We start from the raw sequence: 25,632 nt of genomic DNA, 5'->3' as shown, positions 1-25,632 counted from the left end.
AACCCATGGGCATAAAACTAAAATCAACACGTCAAACATCATGATTACGGAAGTTTAAATAAGCATAATTCTTTTATTTCATATTTAATTTCCTTTATTTTATATTTAATTGCACTTCTAATTATCGCACTTTTATTTATTGTTATTTAATCGCACTTTTAATTATCGTACTTTTTAATTATCGCAATTTTATTTTATCGCATTTTTATTATTCGCAATTTCATTATCGTTATTTACTTTACGCTTTAATTTAAGTCTTGTATTTATTTTATATTTTACATTAGGTTTTAACTGCGACTAAAATCTTAAAATCGACAAACCGGTCATTAAACGGTAAAAACCCCCCTTTATAATAATAATATTACTTATATATATGTTTGTATTTTTATAAAAGTAAACTAATATAGCGTTGAGCTTTGTTTAAAGATTTTCCTGTGGAACGAACCGGACTTACTAAAAACTACACTACTGTACGATTAGGTACACTGCCTATAAGTGTTGTAGCAAGGTTTAAGTATATCCATTCTATAAATAAATAAATATCTTGTGTAAAATTGTATCGTATTTAATAGTTTTTCCTGCTAAAATTAATAACTATTTTATATACTACCCCGCTGCACATCAACTTGCAAGTTTAGTTTAACAACGGATCGACAACAAGTTTAAGTTTACAAAAGTAGTAAAGTATGATTGAAATAACTCGCGACATAATTAGTTTAAAATCACAGTTGCTATAAATAGCGTAAGTAAGTAGACAAAAGTTTGAATCCAAAAGTGCTATCCCTAGCGTATGCATGCATGGTAGACTCCAATCAAGTAATCAAAGAGTGCGGAAGCATGTATCAAGTAGCCATGTATAAACCTGAGAAAACATAGAAGAATCTGTCAACGTAAAAGCGTTGGTGAAATCATAGGTTTAAGTAAGTGAGTAAAAGTAAAGTAAGTCGAACCACAAGGTTTGCAAAGTTGAAATAATAGTAACACATTCTAAAAGTTAATATTCACGAGCACCCAATTATCAAAGCTTAACATTCCGTCCGTTGTATACCCCATCCATAGTGCTAGAACAAACACTGATTCTCGAAAATATATTTCATCCGCAGACGGTAGCGAACCGTCAAAGATGAGGGTTGTCAAACCCATATGGCCATATAACATAAGTTCTCGCTTACACCATCTGATGTAACTAATGATAATCGGATTGAGGATTTTCGTTCTAAACTCGTATGTAGAATGTTTGTTTTCCCGTTCTTGTGTTCACTTAGTTCAAAAGAATCGTTTATGTTTTCTCATCCCAAAAGTAAGTTCAAAAGAGTAGAAAGTGGGACTATGATCTCACCTCGAGTGCACGAGTATAAAAGTACTTCACAAAGTAAACGTGTGCATGAAAGTTGCTTAGCCTTGACCTAAACAAGTAAGTTATATCAATTAACCGGTTACGACACAAGGTCGGGTGAAATGTGTTCAATTAGTCCTATGGCTCGTTACGACTCGATTAATATAGCATGTGAATCAATTTGTCAAGTTTCATGCACGATACAAGTAGTTAAGTATGTTAGAACGATTGTATAATCATTTGGTTAAGTTTGACTAAAAGTCAAACTTGGACAAAGTCAAAGTCAACGGGGTCGGGTCGGGTATCCGACAATTTTCCCAAGACGAGAAGTCATATAAGAGCCTAATAGTCAAGTTTCATGTTAAACGGAGTTTTAGTTAAGCGGAAACATTTTTGTTACATTTAAAAACAAAAGAGAGTGGCCTGGGGCTTTTGCGCGGCGCGCACTTGGTTGCGCGGCGCGCACCCAAGTGCAATTTCTGGTCAGAACTCAACCAAGAAGGCAAACATCTGGGATCTCTGATTCTGCGCGGCGCGCGGGTAAATGCGCGGCGTGCAATACCTGGGAATCATGCAGTTTTCAGAAAAATGGTCCAAGTCACGAACCAAAATACAAACAATCACATTTTATGATCCGCAAACAATTAGAACATGTATCTTATATCATCGGAAAGGTATTTTTACAAGGAATACAACTAAACACAATTCATCAATCACAAACATCATTTACAATAGCCGAAATCTCATCAAGTGATCAATAAAAGTCCATTTTCAAAGTTTCAAGTTCATCAATCGCATTTTAAGTTTCGGGAATCCAATTCACACATATGATATGCCGTTTTGAGGGTAATGAAGCATACATTACTACTAAACACTAACAATTAACATTTCATAGCATTCAAGGATCAAAAGTTCATGTCAAGAACTATCAAACCCTAGTCAAACATCACAAAATCATTAATCGGGTTTTTGAAGTTTTCTTAATCAACCTACACATCAAAATGTGACTAATGATACTAGTAACACAATTAAAACATGCACTTTAACAATCTAACAACATTAACTCATCCAAAATCAAGGATTAAGCAAACCCATTTCAAAAACTCAAACTAGTTACTCCAAACCACAAATCGAGCAAACAAAACATATATTCATGTTACACACGAGCCATAGACACTAACTGTAGCGACCCGACCAAATCGTCATTGACGGCGCCGTCTACTTAGGTCCCGTTACGTGGTCATAAGTCTTTAAAACAACGTTTGACCAAAAGATATGTCGCATTCATTTCAAATGTAAAGGTTGTTCAAGTTTTACAAGAATAGTTCCACCACAAGTTACGATACAAAGTTTTAAGTACAAATGAAACTTATGCGACACAATTTAAAAGTATCCAAAAGACGCTCCATGTATGCATGTATACTCGACATCCAATGCAAGTATCAAAATAATGAGCGGAAGCATGTATCATGTATCGTTCAAGGACCTGAGAAAAACATAGAAATCTGTCAACGAAAACGTTGGTGAAATCATAGGTTTAAGTAAGTAAGTACAAGTGAACCACAAGATTTGCATCAAAGAAATAATAGTAATACATTCCAAAAGTTTGTTTCACGAGCACCCAATTATCAAAGCTTAACATTCCATCCATTGTATACCCCATCCATAGTGCTAGAACAAACACTGATTCTCGAAAATATATTTCATCCGTAGACGGTAGCGAACCGTCAAGGATGAGGGCTGTCAAACCCATATGGCCATATAACATAAGTTCTCGCTTACACCCGGCAAGTGTAACTAATGATAATCGAATTGAGGATTTTGTTCTAAACTCGTATGTAGAATGTTTGTTTTCCCGTTCTTGTGTTCACTTAGTTCAAAAGAATCGTTTATGTTTTCTCATCCCAAAAGTAAGTTCAAAAGAGTAAAAAGTGGGACTATGATCTCACCTTGAGTGCACGTATGAAAAGTACTTCACAAAGTAACGTGTGCGAAGGATAGTGCTAGTCTTGACCTAAACAAATAGGTCGTATCAATAACGGTAAACACGATAAGTCAAGGATGTTCAATTAGTCCTATGGCTCGTTACGACTCGATTATTTAGCATGTGAAATCAAATTGTCAAGTTTCATGCAAGATACAAGTATATAAACAAGTTAGGAAGGTTACATAATCATTTGGTTAAGTTTGACAAAAAGTCAAACTTTGGTCGGTCAAAGTCAACGAAAAAGTCAACACGTTCGGGTCGTGTCCCGAACTATTTTTCTGAGGTTTTTAATCATGTATGAGCATGTTAGGACAAGTTACATGTGAATCGGAGGTGCGTAGCATAGCAAACATTATTCAAAAATTGACCAAGTTGGACAGACCAGAATGGCGCGCCGCGCGGGTATATGGCGCGCCGCGCCATTACCTGTGCAGAGAATTCTGGCAGTTTTTAAGTTTTATGCACGAACCTAACTTCAAACAATCACCATTTATGATCCGCAAACAATCAAGACAAGTATCTTATACCGTTGGGAAGGTAATTTGACGAGGAAAACAACTAAACACATTTCATCAATCAATCTACCTATTACAACAACCAAAACTCTAATGCTTAACATTAACCGCATACAAGTTCATAAATGCAATTCAATGATTCGGGCAACCAATTTACATGAATGATATGCCGTTTCAAAGGTAATCAAGCATACAATCCAACTAAACACTTACCAATAATAATCCATGGCATTCAATGCATCAAAAGTCCATTTCAAATTCATCAAACCCTAACCCAAATTCACCAAAATCAATAATCAAGTTCATGAAGTTTTCTAAGGCAACCTACACATCAAATTGAAGCTAGTGATACAAGGAACACAATTAGAACATGAACTTTTAACATCTAACAACATATGATCATCCAAAATTCAAGAACAATACACCAAAATTCAAGTTCATGCTAGTTATACTAAAACAACGAGATCGAGCATATAAATCATATATTCATGTTAGACTTGAGCCATAGACACTAATTAACACTTTTATAAGTTAAAAACATCAAGAACACAAAATCTAGTGATTTTAGAAAGTTACCCAAATGAGATGAAGTTGGTACCAAAATGAAGAGGATGAAGAGAGGATCACGAATATGTAATTTATTTTGTTGTAAGCCTCCTAGATCGAATTTAGATGATGATTGAATGAATTTGGAAATTGGGTGTGTGTTCTTGCTAGAGAGAAAGAGAGAGAGATGGAGATGATAATGAATGGGTGAAAGGGGTTTGACCCTTTGACCTAGTCAAGGGTTTGATCCCTTGTCAAGTTTAGTCCCTCAACTTTCGTTCGGGTGCGGGAATTACCTAAACGAGATAATTTAAAACGCGTATCAACGGGAGATGTTATAAACATATAACGGACTTTATATTAGTATAACGGAAAAGTAAATGGAAAAAGGCGGGATGTTACATTACCTACTCCTTAAAAGAAATTTCGTCCCGAAATTTAAGTAGGCGTAGTAGTCGTTGTTTCTTCCTCGAGATCTTGCGTTTCCGAATTCACGAATAGATGAGGATACTTCCTTTGCATTTGATCTTGTCTTTCCCAAGTAAACTCGGGTCCTCTTTTGGCATCCCAACAAACCTTGACAATCGGGATTCGGCTTTGTTTCAATGTCTTGACGGAGGTGTCCACAATTTCAACCGGTTCCTCCACAAAATGAAGTTTGTCATCAATAGTAAGTTCTTCGAGAGGGATGACGATATCGGGTTCGGCAAGACACTTTTTCAAGTTAGATACATGGAAGGTAGGATGAACGGAGTTCAATTGAGGCGGAAGATCTAAACGATAAGCAACGGTTCCAATACGCTCCAAGATTTCGAAAGGACCAATATACCGCGGATTTAGCTTCCCGCGTTTCCCAAAACGGATTACACCCTTCCAAGGTGCGACTTTTAACATTACTCGGTCACCGACTTGAAATTCCAGATCGTTGCGTCGTTTGTCGGTATAGCTCTTTTGACGACTTCGGGCCGTCCTAAGCCTATCTCGGATTTGAACGATTTTCTCGGTGGTTTCGTGAATGAGTTCGGGTCCGGTGATTTGCACGTCGCCTACCTCGGCCCAACAAAGAGGTGAACGACATTTGCGGCCATATAGCGCTTCAAAAGGTGCGGCTTTAATACTCGCGTGATAACTATTGTTGTAAGAGAACTCGGCGAGAGGTAAGTGCTTGTCCCAAGCTTTTCCGAAATCAACCACGCAAGCTCGTAACATGTCCTCTAAGGTTTGAATTGTACGTTCGCTTTGTCCATCGGTTTGAGGATGATATGCGGTGCTCATGTCTAAACGCGTTCCCAACGCTTCTTGCAATGTACGCCAAAATCTAGAAACAAAACGGCCATCTCGGTCGGAGATAATCGATAAAGGTACACCGTGTCGGGCTACGATATCCTTAATGTAAAGTTGTGCAAGTTTCTCCATTTTGTCCGTTTCTTTCATGGCCAGGAAGTGTGCGGATTTGGTGAGACGGTCAACAATAACCCAAATGGTATCATAACCGCCCGTCGTTTTTGGTAGTTTGGTGATAAAATCCATCGTTATTCTTTCCCACTTCCATTGCGGGATCTCGGGTTGTCGAAGTAGTCCGGACGGTCTTTGGTGTTCGGCTTTGACTTTGGAACATGTCAAACACTTGGAAACATAAGTAGCTACGTCCCTTTTGATGTTCGGCCACCAATATAGCTGTTTAAGGTCGTGGTACATCTTATTGGCACCGGGGTGAATCGAGTATCGTGACTTATGGGCTTCATCTAAAATAAGGCTTCGTAGGTCCCCATAACTAGGCACCCAAATCCTTCCGGCGAAATATCGGAGTCCGGTTTCTTTAACTTCGAATCGAGAGGTGAGGACGTTCAAGTGTTCGAGAGAGATGTTTTCATCCTTGAGAGCCTCATCTTGGGCTACCCGAATTTGGCTATTAAGGTTTGTGTGGATGGTGATGTTTAAGGCTCGGACACGAAGAGGCACCACTCTTTCTTTTCGACTTAAGGCATCGGCTACTACATTTGCCTTACCGGGATGGTAACGAAGCTCGCAATCGTAATCGTTTAAGGTTTCAATCCACCTTCGTTGTCTCATGTTTAGTTGCTTTTGATCGAAAATGTGTTGGAGACTTTTGTGGTCGGTAAAGATAGTACTCTTGGTTCCATAAAGATAGTGTCTCCACATTTTAAGTGCAAAGACAACGGCTCCGAGTTCGAGATCATGTGTCGTATAGTTTCGTTCATGAATTTTGAGTTGTCGAGAAGCATAAGCAATGACTTTCGTTCGTTGCATCAATACACACCCAAAACCATGTTTTGAGGCATCGCAATATACAACAAAGTCATCATTGCCTTCGGGAAGTGACAAGATAGGAGCGGTGGTTAGCTTCGTTTTCAAGATTTGGAATGCGGATTCATGTTCGGTCGCCCAAATGAATTTCTTTCCCTTGTGAGTCAATGCGGTTAGAGGACGTGCAACCAAAGAGAAATTTTCGATGAATCTATGATAGTACCCGGCGAGACCCAAAAATTAACGAATGTGAGTAGGAGTAGTAGGAGTCTCCCATTTGCTAATGGCTTCGATTTTCGTTGGATCGACTTTAATACCTTGGTCACTTACAACATGACCAAGAAATTGAACTTCCTTTAACCAAAATTCACACTTGGAGAATTTGGCATAGAGTTGTTCTTGTCTTAAAAGTTCAAGCACAAGTCGGAGATGTTGTTCGTGCTCTTCTTCATTTTTAGAATAGATCAATATGTCATCGATGAACACAATAACGAATTTATCGAGATACGGTTTGCACACGCGGTTCATAAGATCCATGAACACCGCCGGTGCGTTAGTGAGACCAAATGGCATGACAAGGAATTCATAACTACCATAACGAGTTCGGAAAGCGGTTTTGGAGACATCTTCCCCCTTAACCCTCAATTGATGATAACCCAGGCGGAGATCGATTTTTGAATATACACAAGACCCTTGTAGTTGATCAAAGAGGTCATCGATGCGAGGAAGAGGATATCGGTTCTTAACCGTCAATTTATTTAGTTCACGATAATCAATGCACATTCGTAGGGATCCGTCTTTCTTTTTAACAAACAAAATCGGAGCGCCCCAAGGTGAATGGCTAGGTTGGATAAAACCACGATCAAGTAGTTCTTGGATTTGACTTTGCAATTCTTGCATTTCAGATGGAGCGAGTCTATATGGTGCACGCGCTACGGGTGCGGCTCCCGGAATAAGATCGATTTGGAATTCAACCGGTCGATGAGGCGGAAGACCCGGCAATTCGTCGGGAAATACATCGGAATAGTCACTAACAATTGGCACATCATCGATGTGCTTCTCATCGGACTCGACTTTCTTAACGTGAGCAAGGATCGCAAAACAACCCTTACAGAGTAGTTTTCTAACTTTAACACACGAAACGAGGTTGAGTCCGGTGCAACTCTTATCGCCATAGACGATCAAAGGTTCACCATTCTCGATAGGAATTCGGATTGCGTTAAGATCACAAAGAATGTGAGATTTCGTTTTGACTAACCAATTCATACCGATTATTACATCAAAGCTTCCTAGTTCCATGGGTATCAAATCAATTTCAAATTCCTTACCCAAAATGTTTATCGTACACCCCCGGTAATATGTGTCGGCACTTAATAGTTTCCCGTTAGCCACTTCAATGGTATAAGTGGTATCTAATGGAAGAGGTGGAGTGCTAAAAGAATGAGTCAAAGTCTTGGATACAAAGCATTTATCGGCACCTGAATCGAATAAGCAAGAGACATAAGAATTGTTGAGAAGAAACGTACCCGTGACTAGTTCAGTGTCATCCCGGGCTTCCTCGGTGTTTATGTTGAAAGCTCGGCCGCGCGTATTGGAGTTATCTTTCTTCTTTGGGCATGCATTTCTATAATGACCCGTTTGGCCACATTCGTAACAAGTGCCCGTCTTTGGTGCATTGGGCCACTTTCGAGCGACGGGAGTGGCACTTTTACAATCGTTGGCCTTATGACCAACTCCTTGGCACCGGTGGCAAATTAACTTACTACATTCGCCAAAGTGATGTTTGTTGCATTTGTTGCAAAGAGGTAGGTTCCCGGCATAACCTTTCTTGCCGTCGGAGGTGTAAGGCTTCTTAGCAAAGTTGTTGTTGCTTGATTGGGAGGGTTCCCACTTTCTTTTGTTGCCGCCCGATTTATCCTCGGCCTTAGGTGCCGGAACTACGATTTCGTCAACCGTTTCAATTAGTTGGCGAGCCATGTTCATAGCGGCTTGATGAGTAGTGGGTTTGGATGACATCACCCCTTGTTTGATGCTTTTTGGAAGACCGAGCATGTAGAGCTCAATCCTTTGAGATTCGGGGTTAACAAGATTAGGACACATCAAGGATAGTTTGGCGAAGCGTTGATTATAAGCTTTAAGATCGTTTCCGACCGCTTTCAAAGCTCTTAGTTCTTCCTCAAGCTTTCGGGTTTCTTCGCGCGGAAAATATTCAACAATCATCTTTTCCTTTAGATCGGCCCAAGAGAGGGCATGAGCTTCATCGGTACCCACCGATTGAACATAGGTGTTCCACCATGTTAGAGCAATTCCGGAGAAAGTGTGAGTGGAGTATTTGACCTTGTCTTGATCCCGGCAACCGCTTATGCTAAAGACGGCCTCGGTTTGTTCAAACCAACGAGTAAGCACAACCGGTCCCCCGGTTCCATCATAAGTGTGGGGTTTGCACCCCATGAAAGCTTTGTAGGAGCACCCTTCGCTAGAGTTACCGGCTCCTTGGTTGTTGTTGTTGTTGTTGTTGTTGTGGTTGTTATTATTATTGTTGTTGGATGAGTGACCGGCCATGGCCGCATCTACGGCGGTGGCTATCATCCGTTCGAGAGCTTGTTCGGGAGTTTCATTGCGGCGTACACGACGAGGAGCCATTGTTCCTTCAAGACACAAGAATATCATTGATTAGTATTCTCAATAATACTAACCGTGATATAGAATAAAGATAAAGAGAAGTTTTTCCTCGACTCGCCTTAAATTCTTTATGTCATAATGTCGGAACGTTCATATGAGTCACCGTAATATAATCCCGGAAATTATATTACCCTGATTCATATGTGCATTCGACATCATTTCATATAGTCAAGGTGGCGCGTCAATCAAATTAAACAACGTGAGATTAAGATGAACTAAGAGTAGATATGAGTAGAAGCGTTCGAGTATAAATGCACAAGTAGTCAAGTAATTCCTACTTCAAGTCTATATGCCGGTTGTAGTCTAGACTCACCAATGTACCCTATGACTCGGGGTTGACACTAATGAACTCTAAATCCCTACAACCAACGCTCTGATACCATCTGTAGCGACCCGACCAAATCGTCATTGACGGCGCCGTCTACTTAGGTCCCGTTACGTGGTCATAAGTCTTTAAAACAACGTTTGACCAAAAGATATGTCGCATTCATTTCAAATGTAAAGGTTGTTCAAGTTTTACAAGAATAGTTCCACCACAAGTTACGATACAAAGTTTTAAGTACAAATGAAACTTATGCGACACAATTTAAAAGTATCCAAAAGACGCTCCATGTATGCATGTATACTCGACATCCAATGCAAGTATCAAAATAATGAGCGGAAGCATGTATCATGTATCGTTCAAGGACCTGAGAAAAACATAGAAATCTGTCAACGAAAACGTTGGTGAAATCATAGGTTTAAGTAAGTAAGTACAAGTGAACCACAAGATTTGCATCAAAGAAATAATAGTAATACATTCCAAAAGTTTGTTTCACGAGCACCCAATTATCAAAGCTTAACATTCCATCCATTGTATACCCCATCCATAGTGCTAGAACAAACACTGATTCTCGAAAATATATTTCATCCGTAGACGGTAGCGAACCGTCAAGGATGAGGGCTGTCAAACCCATATGGCCATATAACATAAGTTCTCGCTTACACCCGGCAAGTGTAACTAATGATAATCGAATTGAGGATTTTGTTCTAAACTCGTATGTAGAATGTTTGTTTTCCCGTTCTTGTGTTCACTTAGTTCAAAAGAATCGTTTATGTTTTCTCATCCCAAAAGTAAGTTCAAAAGAGTAAAAAGTGGGACTATGATCTCACCTTGAGTGCACGTATGAAAAGTACTTCACAAAGTAACGTGTGCGAAGGATAGTGCTAGTCTTGACCTAAACAAATAGGTCGTATCAATAACGGTAAACACGATAAGTCAAGGATGTTCAATTAGTCCTATGGCTAGTTACGACTCGATTATTTAGCATGTGAAATCAAATTGTCAAGTTTCATGCAAGATACAAGTATATAAACAAGTTAGGAAGGTTACATAATCATTTGGTTAAGTTTGACAAAAAGTCAAACTTTGGTCGGTCAAAGTCAACGAAAAAGTCAACACGTTCGGGTCGTGTCCCGAACTATTTTTCTGAGGTTTTTAATCATGTATGAGCATGTTAGGACAAGTTACATGTGAATCGGAGGTGCGTAGCATAGCAAACATTATTCAAAAATTGACCAAGTTGGACAGACCAGAATGGCGCGCCGCGCGGGTATATGGCGCGCCGCGCCATTACCTGTGCAGAGAATTCTGGCAGTTTTTAAGTTTTATGAACGAACCTAACTTCAAACAATCACCATTTATGATCCGCAAACAATCAAGACAAGTATCTTATACCGTTGGGAAGGTAATTTGACGAGGAAAACAACTAAACACATTTCATCAATCAATCTACCTATTACAACAACCAAAACCGCATCTAATGCTTAACATTAACCGCATACAAGTTCATAAATGCAATTCAATGATTCGGGCAACCAATTTACATGAATGATATGCCGTTTCGAAGGTAATCAAGCATACAATCCAACTAAACACTTACCAATAATAATCCATGGCATTCAATGCATCAAAAGTCCATTTCAAATTCATCAAACCCTAACCCAAATTCACCAAAATCAATAATCAAGTTCATGAAGTTTTCTAAGGCAACCTACACATCAAATTGAAGCTAGTGATACAAGGAACACAATTAGAACATGAACTTTTAACATCTAACAACATATGATCATCCAAAATTCAAGAACAATACACCAAAATTCAAGTTCATGCTAGTTATACTAAAACAACGAGATCGAGCATATAAATCATATATTCATGTTAGACTTGAGCCATAGACACTAATTAACACTTTTATAAGTTAAAAACATCAAGAACACAAAATCTAGTGATTTTAGAAAGTTACCCAAATGAGATGAAGTTGGTACCAAAATGAAGAGGATGAAGAGAGGATCACGAATATGTAATTTATTTTGTTGTAAGCCTCCTAGATCGAATTTAGATGATGATTGAATGAATTTGGAAATTGGGTGTGTGTTCTTGCTAGAGATAAAGAGAGAGAGATGGAGATGATAATGAATGGGTGAAAGGGGTTTGACCCTTTGACCTAGTCAAGGGTTTGATCCCTTGTCAAGTTTAGTCCCTCAACTTTCGTTCGGGTGCGGGAATTACCTAAACGAGATAATTTAAAACGCATATCAACGGGAGATGTTATAAACATATAACGGACTTTATATTAGTATAACGGAAAAGTAAATGGAAAAAGGCGGGATGTTACACTAACTAACACAATTTCAAGTATATAAAACGAATTTAGAGAAATTTAGTGTTTTAGAAATGTTACCCAAACTTGATGAAATTGGTATCAAAATGTAGAGGATGAAGAGAGGATCACGAATATGTAATTTGTTTTGAAGTTTGCTTCCCGATCCGAATTTAGATGATGAATTTGTGATTTTGGTGTTTATGTTCATAAAAGAGAAGTAGAGAGAAAAAGAGGAAGAAATGTGGAAGGTGTTGGTGGAAATGAATGGAGGAGGTGAAGTGGTTGACTAGTTGACCTAGTCACCACTTTGCCCACTTGTCAACTTAAGTCCCTCATGTTTCAAAGCGGGTGCGGGAATTAACCAAATGAATATTTTTAAAACGCTCGAGTAAACGGGTGATGTCAAAATTAAATAGCGGGAATATAATGAACGTTACTCACGGAAACTATTAATTTAAATACGAAAGATTATGTTTTAAAAAAAAAAGACGGTGTTAAAATTAAATTTAACGGAAAAACGCGGGATGTTACAGAAAAAAAGGATGTATTCTGGAATATGCCACTTTTATTGAGTGAGCATGAACAAGAGACTGAATCTACGAGCCAAATAACAACCAGTTATAGAGTATCCGATTTGATTAAAGTTCGACAAACTTTTTTAAACAAGGATGATTTTGTTAACCATCTATACACAAAATGTCTTGAAGAAAACTTCCAAATTAAGCCTGTAAAGTCGGACAAATCTCGATTCACCGCTAAATGCATGTTGCCAAATTGTGAGTGGAAATGTAGTGCATACAAAATACGCCACACTGACAACTTCATCGTAAAGAAATTGCATGACGTACACACATGCTCACGTACCCAAATTATGGAAAATAATAAACATACAACCAAAAAGGTGCTAGGAAGTATTCTGATGGAATCGCTCAAAGCTGCAAATCGAGACTATAACCCAAAAGATATACGTGATGATGTTGGCAACCGTTTTCGGGTGAGCATTTCTTACAATTAAGCATGGAGAGCCAAGTGTCATGCAATAGAGATGCTCCGTGGCAGTATGGATGACTCGTTCCGAATGCTTCCCATTTATCTTCATAACATTAAGATTCATAACCCAGGAAGCATGACAAATGTGGTGACTGACAATGAAAATAGATTTGTGATGTGTTACATGTCTTTTGGCGCAGTTGTAAGTATCACTCATCCTAAAATTGTTTTATCTTAAACTAATAGCAATCTCATTTGATTTGTTTGCATGCAGATTCGATCATTTGTCCAAAATGTTCGCCCTATTATCATCGTTGATGGTGCACATTTGAAAGATGGATACTTGGGTACAAATTTAGTCGCTGTTGCAATGGATGTCAATAACGGAATTTTGCCATTGGCTTATGGAATTGGTGAAGGCGAGACAAACGAGGTTTGGTCATGGTTTTTTCTTGTTTTTATAAATTTTATTACCTGATCTAGCACATCAAGTGTTCTCGGGGTCTTATTATTTACTAGAACGACGATTTGTACTTATTCGTTGGGCTTGGTGTTTCTCTAGTTTCTTTGAGCATTACATGGGTTCTTTCGGTTACAGGAGTTTACTTTGGCGCGCAGGCCTCGGGTTAGGTGTTCTTGGGTTGTCCGGTGAGCGTTTTGGGTGTGCGGCTGTTGAGGAGCGACGGTTGAGGGGTTGGATACGAAATCGGGTATATTTGTATATTTTAGGCTGAAGTTCGGTGGATTTTGTTTGTGTACAATTTCAATAGCAAGTTCAATAGTGCCCGCTCTGCTTTTAATGCAATCGTTCTTAACTTGTAGGACGTACAAAGCGAGAGTTAATGTGTTTTGATCGCTTGTGATCAAGTATTTCCATAACAGATCTTAAGATTTGCTCATTGTATTTTCACCGGATCTTTGGATATATATATATATATATATATATATATATATATATATATATATATATATATATATATATATATATATATATATATATATATATATGATCAAGAGGGAAGTAACCAATCGGGGGGAAGCGGGGGGAAGCAAAAACTTTTTTTTTTCGTTTTTAAAAAAAAAATTTGTTCACGAACATTATAGATAAGATGAAAATATGAACATTTAGTAGAGACACTTTGTGATAAATGTTTTTATTTTGGTGGGAAAACGCTCGAAGAAGTAATATATAACAATTATCGTGTTTTTCGAGCGTATTTTGAGGTTTTAGCTATTGGGGTTTAGATATTAGGGTTTAGATATTAGGGTTTATAGGGTTTAGATATTAGGGTTTAGAAATTTAGGGTTTAGGGTTTATATTTAGGGTTTAGATTTAGGATTTAGATTGAGTTTTTAACACGAATGGTTTAGAGTTTAGGGTTTAGGGTTTGGTGTTTTGGGTTTATGGAATAAACCCAAAACACCAAACCCTAAACCCTAAGGTTTGGTGTTTTGGGTTTATGGAATAAACCCAAAACATCAAACCTTAAACCCTAAACTCTAAATCGGGCTAAATTTTACTTCACAAACATGAAAAAAAACGTTCATATTCTTCACGAACAATATTATCTTGAATGTTATTTTTGTCGATCATTTTCCCGCCTAAATAATAACATTCATCACGAAGTGTATCTTCTAAATGTTCATATTTTCATGTGATCTTGATGCCGGAAAAAAAAATTCAAAAAAACGATTTTTTTTTGCTTCCCCCGATTGGTTACTTCCCCATTGATATTGCCTATATATATATATATATATATATATATATATATATATATATATATATATATATATATATATATAGTCATCATCAAGAGGGAAGCAATTTCTTGAGTGGAAAGAAGTAAATTTAGAGTTTAAGGATTGGTGTTTTGGGTTTAGTCCCAAAACTCTAAACTCTAAACACCCTGTGTTAAATACTCAATCTAAACCATAAACTCTAATTTATAAGCTATAATTTAAAAAAAAAAAAAAACGCTCGAAGAATAACATGCATCATCAGGAATTACATTTATCGATGAATGTTATTTCTTCGAGCGTTTTCTAGTCAAAATAATAACACTTATCACAAAAGTGTCTTTTTTTAAGAGTTCACATTTTCACGTAATCTTAATGTTTGTAAAAAAAACTTCAAAAAAAAATTTATTTTACTTTTCCTCAAAAAAGTGATTTCATTTTGATTAAATATTAAATGTATAAATATTTTTTGCCAAAAAAAAATAAATAGTAAGGGACTAAAGTAACACTCGACAATAATGTCAAGGGCTATACGTGACAAGTCAAGCAAACGTGTGATTACACATTAGGGCTTTCAATATCATCATTGTTTCATACTCCAAATCTCAGCCGCAGAGGTCAGCAGTCGGAGCTACAAACACCGTCACCATGGGTATATCACGTGATTCGATGCACAAAAGGCGCGCCACTGGTGGCAAGCAGAAGACCTGGAGGAAGAAGCGAAAGTAAGAATACACGCATATATAATTATATCTATTTATATTCTGTAATTGAAATAACTAGCTCTATTACGCGTATCATTGTATGTATTATATATGTATATATTAAATATTAATTAATTAAAATCACTTGCTCATTTAGCGTTAATCGTTTAATTTGCTTTCAGAGGTAAGTGTATGTAACGTTATTAAAATCAGTAGCTGAATTGTGCATGCGTGTAATTGCTTGTAATAATTTTTATATGGAGGAAGTATGTTCTTATCTATCTTAAGTACGGATGTATGCAAGTTGAACTGAATTGGATTTTGTACATGTTTTAAAATTTACATTAATTAATTTCTTAAATTTTAAATTTGAAATGGAACATGACTATTTGAAAAAGTAGTAGACTGGATTTTATGTTCAATTGTAACTTAACTTATTTGCCAAACATTTTTTAACATTTAGGCCCCTTTTGGCTCATGGAATCCAATGAGATTTAGGCGGAATTGGAATTGAATTTAGACACGCGTCGTGTCTAAATTCAATTCCACCGGAATCCCATTGCATTCTGTGAACCAAACGGGGCCTTAGAGTACTTCTATTGTTGTCAGAATTGTGCCAGCTCTATTTTTTACTGGTTATAGTAACTTTAGGTTCCTTGAATATCCGAAATTTTCATTAAATTGCATATTGCTAGTTTGGTACCAGTTACATATCCTTTACATGTTTTTATGCAGCATTCATTCTACATATATAAGCTATTTTTTACTTTGGTCTAGAATTGGTACTTAAGGTTCTTCACCTTTTTTCGCTTTTGCGTTGATACTTGATAAAAATATTTTTTTATCTGTATTTCTCATAGCTTTTAAGTGTATTTATTTTGTCTTATGCTGGTCGTTGTATGAAGATGCTATAATCTTGTATTCTTCTTATTTATTGTGGTTTATAAGTATTATTGATGGTGCAGGTATGAGCTAGGGCGTCAGCCTGCAAACACGAAGATCTCAAGCAACAAGACTGTAAGAAGGGTCCGGGTGAGGGGAGGAAATGTGAAATGGAGAGCCCTTAGATTGGACACTGGAAATTACTCTTGGGGAAGTGAGGCAGTTACTCGCAAAACTCGTATTCTTGATGTGGTATATAACTCATCAAACAATGAGCTTGTGAGAACACGACTCTTGTGAAAAGTGCTATAGTTCAAGTGGATGCCGCCCCATTTAAGCAATGGTACTTGCAACATTATGGAGTTGACATTGGCAGGAAGAAGAAAGCTGCTGCCACTACTACTAAGAAGGATGCAGAGGTACACTTTTTGGAAGTTTTGTATTGAGTATTGACATTGTATCTATTGTCACATTTTATTGTGAAAATGCTTAGTCGTTTCTGATCTTTACTGGTTAAGGGCAATTTATGATCTATATCCATTTTATGCTTTTTTCAAGATTTATTCTTTTTGAAATATATATAGAAGCTAGATTTTTCTGGATATTTTGTTGTGAAAATGACCAAAATATTACATTGCCCAGCTTTTAAATTCTCTACTGACGAAAGGTCTATTACGCTTCAATTCACTTATTAAAGTTTTGTTTTATGTGGATCAGCATTTTATTTGATCTTTCAATCTTTTTCGGATTATAAAAAATGCTGAAAGTGCCATTACTTGCCTTTTTAAGATTTGTTGATATATCTGCTGTCATAAGTTAGATTTTTTTTTTTTTGGCTGTTAGTCCTGAAGACAGCGTGTCTTCTTATTTAAATGAGTATTTCCAAGCCAAAATCAGAAAAAAGCTAATCTATGGGAGTTCATTTCAGGTAGGAATATTAGAACTTCCGATTCTTGGTTTATGGATTATGTTTATTTATGACATAAATCAATATATAAGTAGATCTTTTAAAATCACATACAAACATGAGACATAGAGTATGAAGTTCTTCTCCTAAGGCTTACAAACGTTCTAAAATAGTCTGAAGTTAGCTGTATTGAACTCAAAACGTATAGTTGTGCTTAAGCTGCTTAAGTGTACTCTGGGAAATAGAATTATTACCAACGGATGTTTAGGTGTAAATGTTGTTATAAGTAATCTTCAAATAATTTCTTAGGTATTGTTTGTTTTTAAGATGTTTTTGTCTGAAGATCTTCGGACCATGTCTGTAAAGGAGACGTGGCCTAAAGGTCCGTATGCTCAACACTGAAGACGGTTTGTTTTTATGTATGCAAAATAACTTAATTATGTCTGCATTACTTAGAAGCATATTTCTAAGTCTTTGAGTTTGCAGACAGTTGAAGACATAAATTTATCATATGTCTTCAGAAAAACAAACAGTCTACAGTAAAAACGTCTTTGGGCGCGCAGACATAAGACATAATAAGATACGTAGACTGAAAAACAAACAACACCTTAATGTCTCATGTTGTGCTGGTACATACATACAGGAAGGAGAAGGAGCAACCGAGGAAGCGAAAAAGAGCAACCATGTACATAGAAAGATCGAAAAGCGTCAGGAAGAGCGTAAACTTGATCCCCATGTTGAAGAACAGTTTAGTTCTGGTAGGCTGTATGCTTGCATTTCTTCTCGCCCAGGTCAATGTGGCCGAGCTGATGGGTCAGTATGATACTATTTGCAATACATACATACATGATTATCATTCTTCATTTGCATATCTACAAGGGGTTGTAAATTGGTTGTTTGAGTGGGTTGAGTAAGGCGATGCATGTTCATCTCCTATTGGGTAAATTTGGTAAAGATTGTTTTGGGTTGAAGTTAAATGTTTTTCCCCTACATATTTCTTTATTAAACAACTCGTATGCTAGCTAAATTTGAATACAATGATTTAAGAGTCTTTTTTCTTTTTAAAAATGTGTACTTTGGATATTCCAACGTGTTGGATAAAATGAAACATGAATTAGCTCAGTTATAAGTGCGTCAGAATGCTCATTTATAATGTTAAACCATTGTTAATTTTACCTTACATAATTTGTTTCTCTCTTATCTGCTAAAAACAGTTATATATTGGAAGGCAAGGAGCTTGAATTCTATATGAAGAAGCTTCAAAGAAAGAAGGGCAAGGGTGCTGGTGCTGCTTAAACTTTCCGCTTATGTTGATTTTATCCTAGCCTGGTCGTTTTAGTTTGTTTGAAGCTTTTGTTTTGTTTGGTTTGGTTCACTTAGGGAGACCAAGTTAATCGGTTTCGGTTACATGTTGTGTGCAATCTTGGCATAAAGTTTATACAATTGGTGGTTTGTTCCACAACTGATTGCTAAACAATCTTTGTTGTTTGTTACCTGTCAACTCCTGGTTGGTCTTCAAGTTTGTTTTTACCAATAGGTCATCTGATGTCATATATCGTTCAAGCTGTTTTGTTTAGTGTTTTGAGTTTGGGTTGTGTTATGATTCTCTCTTTTTGTCGGTTGTAACTTTGGGGTTTTTTTTTTTTTTTTTTTTTTTTTTTTTTTTTTTTTGTCATTAGTCACCCATTACCTTACTGCAAAGCAAATTGCATTATGAAATGTTCAAGCGAGACTCGAACTCGAGACCTTTTGGACATCTAAAAGGACGATAACTATTTAGCTAAATAAAGATGTTTTATAAATCATGTCATGTGGGTTGTTTCATTTAGTTATATATTTTCCGTGTCTTGTTTCTTGTTTTTGCCAAATAATGGGGAAGCTCGTACTTAGAAAGCATCATCTAAACAAAATTTATCTGTAAATGAGCCTCTCCTAACGTTCTGAAAATCATGCAAACGAACTAACCCAAACTAAAACCGAAAAATACATGAAGAAAAAAGGAGCAAGTGCAACTAAAGAAAGCAATAAGGAACACAAACATTGTAACATCCCGCGTTTTTCCGTTAAATTTATTTTAATACCGTCTTTTTTTTTTTATAACATCTTTCGTCACCTATATTCGTACACTTCGTTAACTAATGTTCTTGATAATCCCGTTACTCGATTACAACATCTCTCGTTAACTTGCGTTTTAAAAATATTCGATCGGTTAATTCCCGCACCCGACTACAAACTTGAGGGACTAAACTCGCCAAAGAGCCAAACTAGTTGACTAGGTCAACTAGTCAACTCCATCCTCCTCCATTCATTTTCATCTCCACCATCTTCATTACTTCCATCTTTTCTCTCAACCTTCAAACAAAAGATTCATCATCTAATTTCGATTTAGCAAGCAAACATCAAAACAAATTACATATTCTTGATCCTCTCATCATCCTCTACGATTTGATACTAACTTCATTGATTTTGGGTAACATTTCTAAAACTCTAGATTTCTTTAAATTCGTGTTTTTGACTTGAAATGTTGTTAGTTAGTGTCTATGGCTCGTGTATAACATGAATATATGATTTGTATGCTCGATCTTGATGTTTTGGTGTAACTAGCTTGAAAATGAAAAGTGTATGCTTAATCTTTGATTTTGGATGATCAAATATGTTAGATTGTTAAAGTTCATGTTTTAAAAGTGTTACTAGCATCATTAGCTTCGTGTTAATGTATAGATTGATTAAAGAAACTTCATCAACGTGATTATTGATTTTGTGAACTTTTGGTTAGGGTTTGATAGCTTTAAAACGAACTTTTGATGCGTTGAATGCTCGTTAATGTTATTAATAAGTGTTTAGTTGTATTACATGTTTGATTACCTTCAAAACGGCATATCATATGTATAAATTGGATTCCCGGAACTTGAAATGCATTTGATGAACCTAAACTTTGATTTTGAACGCTTAACGACCATTCAATGAGGTTTCTGTTGTCTTAAATGATGATTTTGATTAATGATATGTGGTTAGTTGTATTCCTTGTCGAAATAGCTTTCCGATGATATAAAATACATGTTCTAATTGTTTGCGGATCATAAAATGTGATTGTTTGTGTTTTGGTTCGTCCATTTGAGGAATGCAGCAAACAGACCCTGGATGTCAATTGGGACGCCGTCCTGACTTTTGGGACGCCGTCCCACTCTTCATATTGGGACGCCGTCCTGATTTTGGGACGCCGTTCCACTCTTCATATTGGGACACCGTCCTGATTTTGGGACACCGTCCTGATACACTAAAATGGGCTGTTTTGCTTGGTCATTTGACGTAAAATGTTTGATATGCTACGGACCTCCGATTAACATGAAACTTGGCCAACATGCTCATATATGATTATATAACTTAGAAAAATTGTCGGATACCCGACCCGACCCCGTTGACTTTGACTTTGACCAAGTTTGACTTTTAGTCAAACTTAACTAAACACTTATGCAATCGTTCTAGTCTTTCTTTTATACTTGATTCTTGCATGAAACTTGACAACGTGATTCACATGCTATACTTTTCGAGTCGTAACGAGCCATAGGACTAATTGAACACATTTCACCCGACCTTGTGTCGTAACCGGTTAATTGATACAACTTATTTGTTTAGGTCAAGGCTAAGCAACTTTCATGCACACGTTTACTTTGTGAAGTACATTTATACTCGTGCACTCGAGGTGAGATCATAGTCCCACCTTTTCAACAACTTTTTATACTTTTAAATTGTGGGCTGAGAAACATATACTTTGTTACATTTTGTACTACTTATTTTTATACTTTGAACACAAGTACAAGGAAAACAAACATTCCACAGCGAGTTAGAACAAAAATCCTCAATTCGATTATCATTAGTTACACTTGCAGGGTGTAAGCGAGAACTTATATTGTGTGGCCATACGGGTTTGACAAACCCTCATTACGGACGGTTCGCTACCGTCTACGGATGAAATATATTTTCGAGAAACAGTGTATGTTCTAACACTATTGTGATGGGGTTCTATGGAAGGAAACGTTAAGTCTTGATAATTGGGTGCTCGCGAACAATACTTTTGGAATGCAAACGATTATGATAATCAACGTTATGGGAATACTAAATCTTGTGGTTCAAAAACAACGTTTATTACAAACACCTATGATTTCACCAACGTTTTTCGTTGACAGTTTTCTACATGTTTTCTCAGGTTCATACTTGGCTACTTGATACATGCTTCCGCACTCTTTGATTACTTAATTGGAGTCAACCATGCATGCATACGCTAGGGATAGCACTTTTGGATTCAAACTTTTGTTTACATACTTACGCTATTTATAGCAACTGTGTTTTTAAACTAATTATGTCGCAAGTTATTTCATTTATACTTTATGACTTTTGTAAACTTAGACTTGTTGTCGAACGGTTTTGTAAACTAAACTTGCAAGTCTTGTACCTTTCAAATGAATGCGACATAATTTTGGTCAAACGAGTCTCATATAGGGACTACGACCACGCAACGGGACCTAAGTTAACGGCGCCGTCAATAACGGTTTTGGTCGGGTCGTTACAAGTGGTATCAGAGCGTTGGTTGTAGGGAACTAGGATATGCATTAGTGTGTCTGACAGAGTCGTTAGGACGCATTAGTGAATCTAGACTACAACCGGATAGTTAACCATTGCATTCTGACATACATTTGCTATAGATAGCACTTACTTGACTACTTGTGCATTATACTTAAATCATTCTTAGGCAAACTTCTTAATGGTACCAAGTTTTCATCTTATGAACTCGTATTCCGCCACTTTTTGGTAACACACGTAAATTCATGATTCATACACGTATGGATGACGACGACTTCATTAGTCACACTTGTTCGGGAACTCTGTCTCCCGGATTGTTATTTGCCACCGTTTCAACTTACTATCGGTTTCCCACTGGTGTTTCTTACTATCTACTTTTTGGTGTTACTACCATCACTACTCTAGGTGAGTATCGTCATCAACATTTATCACTACGGTTGCGTGCTACTCGTTATCATGACTCGTTACTCTTTTCATACCTGAATACCTTATTGTCTGACTCTAACCACATTGACGTGAACAATCATTTATACACTTCCCTCGGGAAATGCATCTTCAGAGTTGCACAAATTCTTTTGATTAATACGAGTCACGTTAGAGACGTCGTTACACTTTGTTTATTTTAAATTTTCACGATTACACGAACTTGATTCTATGGAGTGATGTGGGAATGGAGGTATGAGTTAGCGTAATATAACGTCATTTGATCAACGTAGTTATATTACGGTAATTCATGCCAAAGTTCTAATGACACGTGATGGTGGTTAGACTCGATCAACCTAATCACCACCATGTGCCATGTACATGACTTCATCCTTTCATGTTTGGACATCTGAAAACTCCGAAAGTACTGACAACCACCATACCAGGGACACATCTTCGATTATTGTCGAACTATATTTATGCTTCCGAATGAATGACGAATTCTCCCAACTTTGACCATACGTTACACGTGTATACTATCTCGTCCTCGCACAGTCTTATTGACTAACTACAACTTACTCGTTATGCTCGCATCGAGGCGGAAACTTCTCTCGCCTTACACTCGTAATTCCGGTTCAGGAAATCTTTTATTTTAAATTCTCAATGGAGAGAGACTCTTCACATTATGCTAGTATTCGCCTCGAGGGTGAATAGTCCCGACGAACGTTTTTGGAAACCGATAAATCTTCCGCAACGCAAATTTCTTGAGAAACTTGTTCTAACTAACGTTTTCGAGTCCTAACGGATTTGTTCAAATATACCTTACGGAATGTACTCCGTTTCGGACCGAGATCCTCGTTTCATTTCTAGACTTCGGAGTGCCTCACAAAAAGCCTCGGGACCACGTTTAGACATGAGTACCGCGTACCATCCGCAACCCGACGGACCGAACAAACATACGATTTAAACCTTAGAATCCATAATACGAGTTGTATTACTAACTTCAAATTTACTTGAGAAAAGTATTTTCCTTTAGCTTAATCCTCGTACTACAATGATTTTCATTCGAGTTTTAACGTCACACCTTTTGAAACCACATGTGACCGGAAACGTCATCCTCCTTTTTGTCGAAACCAAGTAAACGATGATCAATTCACCGGGGTCGAGCTTATTCATGAGCAATCGAGAGGATTTATTCATATTCAAGCAAGACCCAACGCGACTCGTAATCACCAGGAGCTATGCCGATGTTACACGTAAACCTTTCGAATTCCATGGGAAACCGCGTCACGTTAAAAGTTGCACTTTGAGGAGGTGTAATCCGTTTCGGGAAACATAGAAAGCTAAATCCGTGATATTTTAATCCTTTTGAAATCTTGGGGCGTTTTAGACCCGTTGCTAGCCGTTTAGATTTTCCGGCTCATTTCGAGTCTCCGTTTATCCTACATTCGATGTATCAACTTAAAGACGTGTTTTGCGAAACAAGAACTTGTCATTCCTTTTCGATAAGCTTACTATCGACGATAAACTTCATTCCTAGGAGGACCGGTTGAAACCATGAATTGTGAACCCAAACTTTAAGACGACGTTAAACCCCGACCGTCAAAGTTCGTTGAAATACCCTAGAACGTACTCCTCCCTCACTCGTAGAATTGGCAACACAAGATCTCGAGGAAGATTCAACAACTACTACTTCCAACTAAATTTCGGGACGAAATTTCTTTTGAGGTGTGGATAATGTAACATCCCGCGTTTTTCCGTTAAATTTATTTTAATACCGTCTTTTTTTTTATAACATCTTTCGTCACCTATATTCGTAAACTTCGTTAACTAATGTTCTTGATAATCCCGTTACTCGATTACAACATCTCTCGTTAACTTGCGTTTTAAAAATATTCGATCGGTTAATTCCCGCACCCGACTACAAACTTGAGGGACTAAACTCGCCAAAGAGCCAAACTAGTTGACTAGGTCAACTAGTCAACTCCATCCTCCTCCATTCATTTTCATCTCCACCATCTTCATTACTTCCATCTTTTCTCTCAACCTTCAAACAAAAGATTCATCATCTAATTTCGATTTAGCAAGCAAACATCAAAACAAACTACATATTCTTGATCCTCTCATCATCCTCTACGATTTGATACTAACTTCATTGATTTTGGGTAACATTTCTAAAACTCTAGATTTCTTTAAATTCGTGTTTTTGACTTGAAATGTTGTTAGTTAGTGTCTATGGCTCGTGTATAACATGAATATATGATTTGTATGCTCGATCTTGATGTTTTGGTGTAACTAGCTTGAAAATGAAAAGTGTATGCTTAATCTTTGATTTTGGATGAACAAATGTGTTAGATTGTTAAAGTTCATGTTTTAAAAGTGTTACTAGCATCATTAGCTTCGTGTTGATGTATAGATTGATTAAAGAAACTTCATCAACGTGATTATTGATTTTGTGAACTTTTGGTTAGGGTTTGATAGCTTTAAAACGAACTTTTGATGCATTGAATGCTCGTTAATGTTATTAATAAGTGTTTAGTTGTATTACATGTTTGATTACCTTCAAAACGGCATATCATATGTATAAATTGGATTCCCGGAACTTGAAATGCATTTGATGAACCTAAACTTTGATTTTGAACGCTTAACGACCATTCAATGAGGTTTCTGTTGTCTTAAATGATGATTTTGATTAATGATATGTGGTTAGTTGTATTCCTTGTCGAAATAGCTTTCCGATGATATAAAATACATGTTCTAATTGTTTGCGGATCATAAAATGTGATTGTTTGTGTTTTGGTTCGTCCATTTGAGGAATGCAGCAAACAGACCCTGGATGTCAATTGGGACGCCGTCCTGACTTTTGGGACGCCGTCCCACTCTTCATATTGGGACGCCGTCCCACTCTTCATATTGGGACACCGTCCTGATTTTGGGACACCGTCCTGATACACTAAAATGGGCTGTTTTGCTTGGTCATTTGACGTAAAATGTTTGATATGCTACGGACCTCCGATTAACATGAAACTTGGCCAACATGCTCATATATGATTATATAACTTAGAAAAATTGTCGGATACCCGACCCGACCCGTTGACTTTGACTTTGACCAAGTTTGACTTTTAGTCAAACTTAACTAAACACTTATGCAATCGTTCTAGTCTTTCTTTTATACTTGATTCTTGCATGAAACTTGACAACGTGATTCACATGCTATACTTTTCGAGTCGTAACGAGCCATAGGACTAATTGAACACATTTCACCCGACCTTGTGTCGTAACCGGTTAATTGATACAACTTATTTGTTTAGGTCAAGGCTAAGCAACTTTCATGCACACGTTTACTTTGTGAAGTACATTTATACTCGTGCACTCGAGGTGAGATCATAGTCCCACCTTTTCAACAACTTTTTATACTTTTAAATTGTG

At 37.1% G+C, this 25,632-nt stretch overlaps 1 pseudogene; it reads left to right on the top strand.

The window, feature by feature from the left end:
* The first annotated feature begins 15,311 nt into the window (after window positions 1–15,311).
* On the top strand, window positions 15,312–18,718 carry LOC139852166 (small ribosomal subunit protein eS8-like; annotated as a pseudogene).
* The last annotated feature ends 6,914 nt before the right edge of the window (window positions 18,719–25,632 follow it).

This window comes from Rutidosis leptorrhynchoides, chromosome 6 (assembly GCF_046630445.1).
Source record: "Rutidosis leptorrhynchoides isolate AG116_Rl617_1_P2 chromosome 6, CSIRO_AGI_Rlap_v1, whole genome shotgun sequence".
NCBI classification, from domain to species: Eukaryota; Viridiplantae; Streptophyta; class Magnoliopsida; order Asterales; family Asteraceae; genus Rutidosis; species Rutidosis leptorrhynchoides.
Note: the sequence above shows the minus strand (reverse complement) of the source record. Positions and strands in the feature narration are given on the sequence as shown.